Source organism: Arctopsyche grandis, chromosome 12 (genome assembly GCF_051622035.1).
Source record: "Arctopsyche grandis isolate Sample6627 chromosome 12, ASM5162203v2, whole genome shotgun sequence".
In the NCBI taxonomy this organism is placed as follows: Eukaryota; Metazoa; Arthropoda; class Insecta; order Trichoptera; family Hydropsychidae; genus Arctopsyche; species Arctopsyche grandis.
The window spans coordinates 5,194,326-5,209,414 of record NC_135366.1 but is presented as its reverse complement, the minus strand read 5'-3'; the positions used below and the strand labels follow the sequence as shown (position 1 = coordinate 5,209,414).

The 15,089-nt window shown below is 33.2% G+C and overlaps 1 protein-coding gene across 1 annotated transcript in view; it reads left to right on the top strand.

Annotated features, from left to right (window-relative positions):
- The first annotated feature begins 7,687 nt into the window (after positions 1-7,687).
- Positions 7,688-15,089, top strand: part of LOC143920004 (uncharacterized) — a 78,285-nt gene continuing 70,883 nt past the window's right edge. The window contains exons 1-2 of the mRNA XM_077442666.1: positions 7,688-7,794; positions 7,996-8,151. The gene's annotated coding sequence lies outside the window, so the exon portion shown is untranslated. The remainder of the gene's footprint in view (positions 7,795-7,995; positions 8,152-15,089) is intronic.

The following is a 15,089-nucleotide window of genomic DNA, read 5'->3' as shown; positions in this document are numbered from 1 at the left end:
CGGAAATGGTACCATTGTAGGTGTTCTCATTTTTACAAACCTCCTTAACGTTTCACATTATCTCTTTTTACTAGCCTCTCTTCAGCTTGCTTTCGATTTTTTCGCCTGACAATATTTGGGTTCTTATCCATACTCTTTTGTTTCGATGAATAATTACTAGACGGTACAAACTATTTGTAAAAAACGAATCAATCAATCAAAGTTATGTTTTTTACTTTATTTGATTACATGTCTAAAGGTGTCTTTTATTTAATCTTAGAAATCTAGAAATGAATGCGAACCGAAAATTTAAAGAATGTAGTCAAACTCTCAAAACAAGAACGCCAATATGAGGAGTATTTTTTGCGTGAAACATCGGGAGAGTTTATAAGATTCAATTTTGAAATATTCAGTTTTGAAATATGAAAATATGCAATTAAACATTTTTTTTACAAACCTCCTTTACGTTTCACATTAAGACGTCTTTTATATATCTCTTATCTCCGGTCTTCGTGACGAGCCAGAACGTTAAATTACAGAAAACGCAAATATCGGAAGGCAAAGATCGAAAATCTAAAGATCTTAAGTCGAAAGATAAAAAAAGGGTGCATGGTAAACAGTACATACTCACTTAATTTGCGCGAGCAGGATACAACATGAACAAGAGGAACAGGCTTTTCCTCCCGTATTAATGTGCGCGCGCAGAATACGGGAGGAAAAGCCTGTTCCTCTTGTTCCTGTTGTACCCTGCTCGCGCAAATTAAGTGAGTATGTACCGTTTACCATGCACCCTTTTTTTGATATTTCGATTTTCGATCTTTGCCTTCCGATATTTGTGTTTTCTGTAATTTAACATTCTGGCTCGTCACGTAGACCCCTCTTATCTCTTATCTGATCGTTTTCATACTTTGTCATATTGCTCATTTTGGTCATCAATATAAGTTAAGGTATCATCCGCCATTACGATGGTGAAAAAATATCATATTAGACACGTTTGAAAATACTGCATCGTATTACAAGGTCACATTCATCATTCACATCGGTAGTTTCATTACTTTTCGCCCTGCCATCTCGCTGTCAAATTTTAATTATTTAAACGCCTATAACTTTTTGTTTTTTCACTCTATATTGCTTTTTTTTATATATTTGATTTCCCGGTGCTAGAACCGGGATCCCGGGATTGGAAATTCCTAGCATCGCAATCCCGGTGCTGAAGTAATCTTCCGGGATTGGAAGCACTAATCTCAAATTAGAATTTACAATACCTTGAATAATTTCACAGTACAAGCACATATAGTAGATACACGAAGATGAAAGTGTCCCGATAAGCAGGGAAAACAAGACATTGTGCAAGACCGCCAGACGCACAACTGAGCACACAGACACTCAATGATGCAACTTCAATGCTATTGTCGTGGATTTTACGACGGCCAAAAGAATAAATAAAATAAAAAGAAGTAGTCGGAGGGATCTAGATCGAAATGCTTCTTTCGTGACCTCGGCGAACTTTCGTGAACGCCTGGAGATACATGAATATGTACTGGGGTTCTCTCAGATCCTGCTCTCGACAAACAGGTTTATTGCGTTTTCGTTTTTGGTCCACGGCAAAGTTTGTACTATAGTTATTATAAATGTATACCAAGTATATACTATTTGTTAACCTTTTCGCTCATTGGAGCTCTCACTATACAACAATCGATAGTTTGCCTGATGGATGAATGAGTCGCTTATAAATAGAGTCTTCAGACGTGTGTAATGCTCAAAGATGATGGTCAATATTGACGACTTCTAATTTCCTCGTCCGTATGGAAATGTCAAAAGTGATTTATTGCTCGAGACGTTACAAGTCTATGTCATTCTTATCTTTTATCATGCATTCAATTCGTGGAAGTCATCGTCGTAAATCAAAATGCATACAGTTTCTTACTTCAACACAGTATATGCTCCAAAGTTTTATGTATTGCTGTGAAATCGAGTGTACTGATGATGCTGATCCATTGAGCGAAGATTGTGCAATGCGGTTGTGAAGATTTGAGAGATGTTCGCTTAATTGGCTTCATGCTGGATTTTGCGATTGCGAAATTTACTCCAGATTGGCATTCTTATTGGTGTATATACCTAGTGGTTTTTGAAGAGTTGTTATCTAACAGGTTCCTAATGGATTGATTACTATGATTAATCAAGTTATTTACACGCGTTAGATCGTGTTTACTCTGTGCGATAATCTCGATGATTTTTTTGTCGCGTTTTGGATAGATTTCGTTTTAAAGTTTGACGATCGATGTGTAGAAATATGTACATTGATCGTCAAGCTTTTCAATTTCGTATTAATTGGAAGTTTTTGTACTTGTACGATAAATTTATGTATTTGTAAATCTTGTCGGCTGCATTCAATATACAATGTTTGTCCACCTTTTTTCATTTTTACATAACTTTACATAACTGCTTTACGTTTCACTACGATTACAATTCAGGAAAAAATTTGCCTCTTATCCGATCGTTTTCATACTTTGCCATATTGCTCATTTTGGTCATCAATATAAGTAAATGGATCCTCCGCCATTACGATGGTGCAAAAATATCGTGTAAGACGCGTTTGAATTTCTGAAAAGTGCCTGACGTTTATCAAGTTTTAAACATAGATGGCAGTAGTAAAATTAAATTATTGGTATTTTATTCAAAATAATAATTTTATATACAAATTATAGAAGAGGTTTGTTTTTAAAAAACTTTTTTTATAATATAATTTTTAATTAAATTAGTTTTGTGTCAAAAGTTTTTTTTTATCTTTTAACGTTTTTTGTTGACAAGGTGAGGTTATACACAATTTTGAGGTGTTTAAATATTGTTGGGCAAAAATATGAGTGTGTTTTGGGGCGATTTTTTTCACAGTAAGCTTCCCGGACATGCATACAACAAATCCTGAAAGTTCCGTCGTAATCGGTTGAGTGGTTTAGGAGCCTATACGAGATAGAGACAGACAGACAAACAGACATTCAATTTTATATATGTATACCTACCTATACATATGTCCAAAGATCATTTCACCCAAATTACCACAGATTTTTTTAATACAAATAACAATAACAATATCAATCCGTAAATTGGTCGACAGATTGATCTGTACAAATTTGTGTTTCAGAAAAAAGCGATCTGTCGGAAAAACACCAGAGATTTGTTACAACATATTAATATCGTGGCTAGTCTAAACTATACAACAGACAAGTTTTCAAACAAATCCCACCGCTTGTGGGCAGGTTTGAGCTATGCTATGCTATGCAAATAGTGGTGACATAGTAATTAGGAAGGTTTTTATCCAATTTTAACCGGGAACCGTTTCAACAATGAAATCAGAGAAATTAGCAAATTCTGATAAGGAATCGATTGACCTGGAGTCACAAATATCCAGTTATGACCAGCAGCACTACAGATATACTCAGAAAAATTATTTTCAATTGAGCTCACGGGGTCATTGTCAGCTCACGTGATCGAACCCGGCGCCCCTCGGTGTTAGACAGAAGCTTAACGACCGAGCTATGCTGCTGGCTAACGTATAACGTGGTATACGCCAATGAGACTCGTTTAGTGCTTTGAACCATGTTTATTTATTTCTCGATGCGCTGAAACGAACTATCGCTCGGTCGTGGTGTTGCGCAGCATACCAACTTAAGGTCTGACCGCACTATGCGACAACCGAACGATCCGACACTTCACAACAGTACGCGACCAAATATTGTTTGTATGAAATTGTATGAGAGATAACGCACTGCGTGACAGTCGCATGACGTAGAACGACACCGTGCGTCAAAGTTGACTATTCGACCAACTTTGACGCAAGGTGTCGTTCGCGACGTCACGCAAGTGTCATTGAGTGGGGGTTGCCTTGCGACAATTATTCTCCTTCTTCATATCGTGACTTTGAAATAGCATGTAGCCATAATTTTTTGGTTTTTATCAACTGTTCTTCTTCCTCGCATATCAAAGATACTATAATAGCGTCCGTTTCGTCCATCTTGCTCCGAGGTACCGAACGAATGATTGACATAATTAACTGCGTAGTGTCACATCGCTGTCTTTCAAGTGCGGTTTACCTTATATTGTCGCACACTGTTGTGAAGTGTCGGATCGTTCGTTTGACGCATAATGCGGTCAGACCTTTAAACATACACACAATCCTAGCATGCCAATTTAATCGTTTATATATACGTGCACTGCTCTTCTGGATTTGAAAACTAAAGGTCTGACCGCACTATGCGTCTGCGACACGGACGGCAGCGTGCTACCAAATATTGTTTGTATGAAATTGTATGAGATATAACGCACTACGCGTCACGCGACAGAGTTGCCTTTTGTATCATCTTAGGGCGGTTTCAGACTAGCGTTTTATACGCGCGTATAATCTCGTTTTTTAAGTGCATGTAGGCGCGTATAGGCGCGTCGTTTTCCATACGCGCAACTCGTACGAGCGTAGACGCGCTTATAAGCTCGTATTATCCATGTCGATACTAAATCACCATTACCGGTTCGAACAAAAACGCCGGAATAAGCCCGTGTACGCGTGTCCGGTTTTTTGAAGCGCGAAAAGTAGCGCGCGTGTAAGCGCGTATGCCGAAACGACCGTATACGCGCAGAAAAAAACGCTAGTCTGAAACCGCCCTTAGCCGTGTTGTGTCGTGCTGCAGCAGTCGACGGCCGTATAGTGCGGTCAGACCCTAAATCCTGCATACTTATACACATACTTTGAAAGAACCTTCCTAGAATTACACCTTTTCCTGGACATTTTACGTCATCTTATTGTAATATTAAATCACATTCCGCATCAATATATGTATATGCATTTAATTTATTGGCCTTTTCAGCGATACTCAACATGAGTTTCACGTGTACATATACATGCATAAAAATAATTGTATGACACAGAGGCTTAAGAATCTTTGATCGAGATACGTGCGTGCCATCCGTTTCGAACACGCACGCCTCTCTTATTTCTGCACACTGCATCGGGTCAGCTTTTCTCAATCTGCCTATATGTATGTACATACGTGTCGTGATACAATTTCCCTTACGTGAGTGCGCATTGATTCTCGGTATTATTTGTTTATTTTGATGATAATGACTTGACTTCCCGGTACGCAAACACACACACACACACACACACACGTTGGAATTTTATCGGATTGTAATAATCATTAATATATACACATGTATGTAAAAATTGCGCGAAACGACGGAAATATCAAAAAAAAAATAATAAAAAAAACCTCGATTTTCACCGTCGAATAAATAGTAAATTTCGATTTATAATTAAACGTTATGTCACAAGATCCATTATGAGCGGCGGTAATTACTATAATAATGGTCGTTTCGGATCCGCTTTCTACAGACGATTTATCATACGAATCATCGTATTATTATTGGATTTTATAGAAATAAAACGTCAAACGTGAAAATGTTATTTTTATTATTTATTTAGCGTCTTCGAATGGGAACAATGGAAGCTATGCAGAGAGGGTTCCATATATACATATATACGTAGAAGTTATCTATAAATATTTACACTGGTTCAGTTTTGTGTTATGCATTCTTGGGTCAAGATGATGCACAGGTAAGTAAGTATACATACATACATCCTTCAGGTGTTATTATCGTAGGTGTGCATATTTATTTTAAAGGTTTTTTTTTTTGCTTTTGTGCATCACTCAGGAAAAGTAGGCACAAATTGGTGCGATTTCGTAACGAATTATTCAAGTGCACGTTCGTTCGGTCGCGGCTTCTAAACATTTGGCGTGCGAAAGCGCGTTATTTCATACATAATTCAATATGAACGTGTTCGTTGATGTTAGTCGATTCAGCGATTTTCATATAAAATGTCAAATTATTCATAAATATCGAATAAAATATTTGACATTAGGAATTTTTTTATTTCAGTGCTGTATATCAAAAGTTGGGCCTTGAAATGTCAATCTTTTGTATATCAGTGCGTATACAATTTTGCTCAATTTGCATTTTTCATAATCTTGCTTTTATGTACATATTTGGTAGGTTTTAATGTTTTCTCGGATTGAAATGTTATATTATCGCAGTATTTCTGCTTTGCAAGGTTCATGTTGAATTAGACTTTTTTATATAAATATATTATGAGATGTATGAAAATACAAAAATATTTATTTTTATTATATTAATATATACATATTTAGAAATTCTTCTTAATTTATTTTATGTGGAGATTAACTCAAAAATAATAAGTCCTTAAGGTGCGGATCGAAACGATTCAAAATTAAATTGGCAGTGAATAAAAAAATTAGGATTGTTTCATATAAATTTTATCAGCGGCGTATTTTTTGCAAAATTTTTAATGATAAATAAACTTATAAGATAAGTTAAACCCATAGATATATGTAGTTATGTTATATAAATTAAAAAATTTTAATATACAATTTAAACATATTTTCTAATATATAAAAAATAGCAATAGAAAAATAGATATGTAATTAGATTATTTATATATTTTGAGTTTGGACCATTGTAGCATTACAGGAATTCCTAATGTGCCACAACGGTCAAAAATATAACAAAATAATAACTATAGAAATTAGAGATGACAAAAACAAAACATATGTCCTTAATTATAAAAAACAATAAAGTATTAAAATAGTAGCGGATAGTAAAAATTACAAATTATAAAATACAATAAGCAATAAGATAAAATTTTTATTGTTTTAATTAGGTCAGCTTTTTTAATATCAAATGCGTGCATTTGATAAGTTAATTTCTCAATAGAAAAATATAAAGCAACCTAAAGTGATTAAATGCGCATTAACACTGGGCATTAAACTGCGCGCGTTTAATTGTTAAACGATCAATTTTTTTTTATTTCATATTAGTTTTTCACTTTCATATTGCTCAATGTAATTTTTTCAATTTCATATTGCCCAATTTAATTTGTAATTAAATGACAGATATATATTTATTCAATGCGCAAATGATTCGTTCTAAGGAGCAAAAGTAATTTTTTTAAAATGCACCGTTAAATCGTACCTATTACCAAATATCCATCAGACCAACCAGTTAACTATAGTTTTATTCTGCAGAAGGCACCAAGAATATATAATTTATGGATCTACCTCACGGGACCGGAAGTGAAAAGGTCGAAAAAGCAAATATCGGAAGGCAAAGATCGAAAATCGAAAGATCTTAAGTCGAAAGATCAAAAAAAAAAAAATTGTATGGTAAACGGTACTATGTATGTATATATAATATATGTATATGAGTGGCATGCGGTGAAATTATCTCTCTTTTTTTTTACATAAAGCCTTGTTTAATGTGCGCGCACAGGATACGGGAGGAAAAGCCTGTTCCTCTTGTTCCTGTTGTATCCTGCTCGCGCAAATTAACTGAGGATGTACGACGGGGGTAGTGAGACTTTTATCGCACGCCACTGATATACATATATACTAACCGTTTTTCATATGTATGCATGGTAAACGAACATTTTCGACTTTTTAACATTCGGTGCGGTCACCCATAATTTATACTACCACACAATAAATAATCATTATTTATGAAACAAGTAGAAAATTCTGACGGTTTGTGTGGTTATTCAGTTTCTTTGAGTGACTATGAAAGCGTCCTCGAATGAAATGGCACCTCGAATCGTTTATGAAAGTCGAATGAAGTTTATGAAAGTGTGTCACACCGTTTGAGGAGCACTGGCGAATGTCTGGGTTCAGGCAGCAAAGCCTCCATAGGTTTTGCCAGTGTTCGTCCAGCCGTCGGGCCGCGCGCTGCCATAACCATTGACGTCAACTGTTCTTGGTAAACGACCAAAACAACATAGACAAGTCACAATAACAAAAAAACCAACCGAATAAATAAATAAATTAAAGCGAAATTTAAAATATCATAGTAAAAAAATAAATAAAAAAAAACCAAACAGTTGACAGAGTTACGCTTTCTATGTGTATACTCGTACACTTATTCGAGTCGAATATAATTTTCTTTCTCTCTCTTTTTCAGTTCGACTAACACCAAACTAATAACACCTAACAAATAATAATAAACAATCTGAGAAAAAAATCAGTGTGTGGTTTACATGTATCTTGTACGAAGTGTGTTCGATATTATCGTAACGATCGATTTTTAAGTGTTGCCATTGTCGGGATTGGAATTCAGGTGAGCTTTCTTTTCCTTTTGTGCGCTGCTTACTTCTTATCTTCTTCCGTGTGCATGTATTAGTTAATGCTCTTCCTATTTTTTTTTGATTTTTAAATGCTTTTTATTATTACGAAATTATTTTCACAATACATCTTATATCTATTTTAATAGCTATTGATCTACTGATCATTTTCTATTTTGCAATTTAATTTAATTTGGTTAGTAATCATAGTATTATATTATTCTAATGTTAATCTACAGCATAATCTACTTCCTATGCCTCTACTTTATAGTATGTAGGTTTTATTCAATGTGTCGGAATTGAAAGAAGCCTTCGGAAACGTGTTAAAGCCTGCTTAACCCTTTAGGAAGTGCTGTGTTATTTTTTTTTTAATACGTACATTGACACCGGTGTAACGTACTGAATATTGTTTTATGAAGTTTGAAGTATTGTATTTTTTATACTAGTGGTTTTACCAGGCTTCGCTCAGTATTTGTATAATATAAACCGCTTAAACATGGCCAATCTAATAGTAAACATTTTATTTAAATTTATTTGAATATTCATTTGTTCGATGACGTCACGATTTACGAACCAACAATAGTTACAAAGTATCTTTCGAAGTTACGTATATATTAGACTAGTTGTTTTACCCGGCTTCGCTCAGTATTTGTAATATAAACAGCTTAAACATGGCGAATTTAACAGTAAATATTCATTTGAATTTTTTTAATAAATTTAACGTCACGGATTCTACGAACCAATAATAGTTACATACATACATACATACATACGAAGTCTCTTTCGAAATTAAATATTAGATGATTGTTGATTACTGTAATATGTTTTATTATTATATGTATGTTATAATATAATCTTGAGCAGAAATTCGACCAAAGTTATTGACTTTAAAATGACTGCTCCGATTAGTTTCCTTAGAGTTGTTATTGGTTTTGTAATTGTTTATTATATTTAAATAATTTGTATGTGGGGTGTGCAAAGAAGTGTGTAATATAATGCTTTGAAAATGATATTTTAAATATAAAAAGTATTATTCAGATTTTAATTTGATATTGTAACATATATGCACATGTATGTATGTGTGTATGTAGATTTTTAAACGATTGCACCATTCAATTTCATATATAGTTTCCTTAGAATTATTATTGCTTTTGTAACTGTTTATAGTATTTAAATACGTTGAATCAGGGGTGTGAAAATAGGTATATAATTTCTTTGAAAATAAAATATTAAATATAAAAAGTATTTTTAAATTTGATATTTGTTCAGTATATATGTAATGCATGAAGTATTTGATGACAGATAGTATATGATATTTTGATTATTAATTGTAAAATTTTGATTCTACTATACATAATTAAAGTTATTAGAATTAACGATTTCAATAATTCAATACATACAATGTATCGACATTGTATTAGATTATAAATGGGAATATGTAATTTTTATTTTTCAATTAAGTATACCATATATGTATATATTTTTAATTTGAATTATTTTTGCAAATCAGTGCAATATTTTCTGCTTAAAATTCCATTTGCCATTCGCACCAATTACGTACATACATCTACCGTATTCCGTATAGTGTAATTGCTTAATAGCTAAATCACTTAATTGAAATAGATCAGTCTTCGTCAATCTTTTTCACATATAATTCATATAATTTAAATGCTCGATTTTCAATCAATTTTCCGTTTCGGGATGGACACATCTCTCAGATTTCAATCGGATGCATTGATGACTTTTTCAAGGAAATAATACACCTCTTTCACTTGCGAGAATCGTGAAATAAAAACACTATATTGATGACTTTGATTTTGATTTTTAAATGCTGTTCATTATTACTAAATTATGTTCACAATCCATCTTATATCTATTTTAATAGCTACTGATCTATTGATCATTTTCCATTTTATTATAATATTTAATTCTAATGTTAATGTACAGCATAATAGTAAAAAGAGTTCAAAAACCTATTTACAATTCTTATAAATGCTCATAATACATCTAATACATAATATTAATTACTTAAGACTATCTAAAGTCGACGATCTAAAGCATATTGACGATTTGGTGCACATATATTGTATCGAAATTTAAGTTTGTAGATGCTGGAATAATTCAGGTTTTACCTTACAAGGTAATTTACGTGGTGCATATGAATTACCTTGAAAGGAAAAACCTGAATTTTTCCAGCATCTAAAAACTTAAAATTCGATACAAATTAAAAAAAAATGGACATACAATATCTGTGCACCAAGCTATCGATATTTAAAAGTATATAAATATATTCAAACCATTGATATATGTAGAATATGGGTCTCCGTGACGAGCCAGAATGTTAAATTACAGAAAACACAAAAATATCGGAAGGCAAAGATCGAAAATCGAAAGATCTTATGTCGAAAGATCAAAAAAAAAGGGTGCATGGTAAACGGTACATACTCACTTAATTTGCACGAGCAGGATACAACAGGAACAAGAGGAACATGCTTTTCCTCCCATATTCTGCGCGCGCACATTAATACGGGAGGAAAAGCCTGTTCCTCTCGTTCCTGTTGTATCCTGCTCGCGCAAATTAAGTGAGTATGTACCGTTTACCATGCACCCTTTTTTTTGATCTTTCGACTTATGATCTTTAGATTTTCGATCTTTGCCTTCCGATATTTGTGTTTTCTGTAATTTAACATTCTGGCTCGTCACGGAGACCGGTAGAATACCTATATCTATGATTCAAACCGTATATTCTATGTTTATGATTGAAACCGAAAAACATTATTTTGTATCTATGTATAATATACGCAATAAACACCCGCATAACATCAAACATAATTTAAATCAATTTGGCGCGCATTAAAAATACAGGTTTATCCACACAACGTAACGCACATACATAATATGTATAATCGACAATTATTTTAATGATTTTTAACTAGAATTTTCAACGAATTCCAGTTTTTATTATATAAATACACGCCGCGAACGCAAGGATTTTTTTTTTTTTTATAATTATCTCATGCAAAATGGCAAATTCGCCATTGCATATGGCGGACGGACGTGGACGTTTATGGTGTTGCAGCAGGTATTTCTCGTGTGTTGTTGAGATGACCTGGTGGTTGAATCACACCCAGCCGACCTTCCATACACCCCCGTTCATTGCAAACCCTGCCCACGTGTTTATTACACGCACATTAGTATAATATAATATGTATACCTGTTAAATTATGCACCAGTGCATTAGTGTGAAACTGGTATGTTCGAAGAATAAAAGTTTTAAATGAAAAAAAAAAATCAACCTGTTCACTTTAGTGTCTGGCAGCTACCTGTTTCTTTTATTAGAATAAATCCTTTGCTTCGAGAAAAAAATTATGCAGCTTTCTATTTATCAATGCTTCCGAGAACTTTTAAAACCTTTCGTTGTGAAAGTGTTAGCGCTGTGTCATAATCAGTGTACCTGGAAAGCTTTAAATCATTTTTGATAGGTGTTTCGTTGATTGCTTCTATTCATGTGTGTCTTGGTTCAAAAAAGGACTAGTGTCAAATGAGTGAAGTTGAAAGTTGTTTACTATATATTTGAGAGTTCGGTGATTACTAGAGGTAGGACCGGAAGCGTGCCGTTTATTGTTCAATCGTTGTAAATCCTTTGTAAAAAAGGTTCGGCAAACCTTTAACAATGCATTTACAACATTTGAACAATATACAGCCCCCTCAGGGTCCGGGCTTTAGACTGATTACTGGTCACAAAGCACTGGTCACAGTCACTAAAATCTCTATAACGGAACATCTGGCAGCTGAAAAGTCCATCATACTAACGATAACTATCATACTAACAAGAAGTTGAGTGCCAAATATTGCGTATTCGCGATTTTAATAGCAAAAATTGTCTTTGTGACCACCGCAATGTGACGAATAATCCAATTACCGTATTTGAAGTATCAATTCATTTTCTGATTCCAAAGGATGCTGCCCTGTGACACTGTTACGTCTGTCGAGTTTTTTTTTTAATTTTCGCATTGTATTATCTTTGGATGGTAGAATTTTGATAGTCTTTTTATATGAAGTTTTATATATTATATACTAGTGGTTTTACCCGGCTTCACTCGGTATTTGTAATATAAACCGCTTAAACATGAATAATCTAATTGTAAACATTTTATTAAATTTATTTGAATAGTTTTATTTTATATAAATTTATTTGAATACTCATTTGTTTTTTTTTATTAAATTAACTGTCACGAACAAACAAACATATATACTAAGTCTCTTTCGAAATTATATGTATACCAGAATTCGGCTCCTGCGCCCCCGGGGACTTCGAATCCTTTGAATCGAAAAAAATCGAATCGGCGCCTATGAATCGAAAAAAAATGTGTTGTCTACGAACCAACCAACCAAGGTTACATATATTTAATTTATTTAATAGTTTTGGACCATTGTGGCATTACAGGAAGAACCTAATGCGCCAAATATATGCAAAGTCTCTTTCGAAATTATATATTAGATATCTTCTATGCCATTTATACATATATCTTAGCCAGCAGTATGGCTCAGTGCTTGCGTTTATGCTTAGCACCCAGAGATTGTTGGGTTCGATCCCGGGCTAATCTCTAATACTGCTGGTTAGACTTGGATATTTGTGACGCCAAGTCGATCGTTTCTTATCAGAGTTTGCTAATTTTATCTCATCATTGTTGAAACGGTTCCTCAAAATTGGCGAAAAAATCATCCTAACTGCTGTCACAAATCTTCTGTATTTAATATACATATGTACAATTTGTAAAAAATTATGTACAAGTCTAAATCCATAGATGTTTCAATGGATTAATTAATTATTTCGTGTTCTTCAGCTTCTCGAAATACAGTGATTTATGTAATAAAAATGCTGCATTGTTTGTAATAAATTTTTTAGGAAGGCGCATTGGGGTCTTCCTGTCAAGCCTTCCTGGTATATATGTACATATCTATGTAAAAAAATTAAATTAAATAAAAAATTACAATAAAGGTGATTTTATGTAATTTAGTTGCATACATATATTATACCAATAACCAATTTTGGCAAAAAATATTCATAATTTTTAAAATCGTGGGTTTCGCTGTATGTAATTATGATTATATTTTTTAATTATAAATTATATTTCGTCCACTTAATTATACCCACTCATGAGAACAGAAAAATCGTATTAAATATCGCAATAAATTTGCATACACGTACATATTTTTTCGCAGTGTAATTCCACTCATTGAATTTGTACCTGTTGTTTAATTCGAATCTGTAATTCAATACACTTGCCTAATATTGCTCATAAATAGTACAAACGACCAAAAAAATCATATAAACAAAAAATATATCTCTCAATCTACGCATATATATATATATATATATATCTCTCAATCGTACATACATATGTATTTAGCCTGCAGCATAGCTCGATGGTTGTGTTAATGCTAACCACTGAGAGGTTCCAGGGTTCAAACCCGGATTGACCTTGATTGAAAAGAATTTATTCCGAAGTATTTTTACCAGACTTGAACATTTGTGACCCCAAGTCGATCGTTTCCTATCAGAGTGTGTCAATTTGTCTGATTTCATTGTTGAATCGGTTCCTAATCAAATTGGCAGAACCTTTCTACCCACTTTCACCACTTATTACAAATATATAATCTATAAATTTATTTATTATACATATACAAGTTTAATATCATAGGTGTCGCTCAAGAACAAACCTTTTTTCAAATATAATTTCAAATGGCTGCATATAATTGTACATATTCCATTTAATTTATTTCGACTGCAGGCAAACTATAAAGCCGAAAACACACTGAAAGGAACGGCACGCACGTATTGTTAATTCGTACGATCTTATTATGTCGACAATTTTATCCTACATTTATTCAAATATGGGATTCACTGTTATCAATCATTGTCAAACCTATATATGTTAATTTAACAAGGATAAAATATCACCGAAAAAACTCCAGGGGGTGATTTTTGGTGCATGAATGCCATGAGAAATGGTTACGCGTGCTTGCATTTTTTTACGTGTAGAAAAGTATCTAAAAAAAAAAAATCAGTGCCTCTCAGTGTGTTTTCGCCCTAAATCTCGATTCCTGTTGGAAGATGACTTTTTTTATAAACTCTATGTAAAAGTATCGCATATTTTATTCCTTTAATTTAAACCAGCAGAATAGACTAGCGGTTAGCATAATATAATGCTTTGAACAAAGTGGTCACGGGTTCAAACCCCACTGATTTCTTCTGGCCAGATCTTGAATTTTTGACTCCAGTCGTTTCCTATCAGAGTTTGCCAATTTATCTGATTTTCGTTGAAACGCCTCCAAAAAACTGGCAACCTTACCCACTTTCGCGCAAATCTCGAGTTTACAGCAATCTCGAATTTCACTGAACTGTTTTAAAATGCTGCAAATTTACAAATTTGACCATAGATGCCTCTGTAGATGTTAATTGATATTTTATTTACTTTGCATTATAATACTAATCTGGCCAAGAAAGCGAATTGGGGCTAGTTAAAAATAATAAAATAAAATAAAATGGAATAAATATAGTAAATTTAATACTTATTTTTAGAAGTTGTACATTGGACCTTCTAGAATCCAGCCGTATATATACTACATATTGTATTGCATTACAACATCAAGTTATGATTGATTCGACCTTGTCACTTTATTTCAAATTATATATACAAAATGACTCTGCCCAAAACGGAGGCAATAACAATTATTCATAATAGAATAAAAGATTTCGTCGCAATTATTATTCCATATATTACATATCAATAATGCCAACGTATAATTTTTCAAAACATTTTTTCACAATGTATGAAATTCATAAACAAATCCGATTTAACGAACCATTGCATCACTGCTCGAAAGGACCACTCGCTCGTTATATGGTATTATTGTGTAATAAAATGCA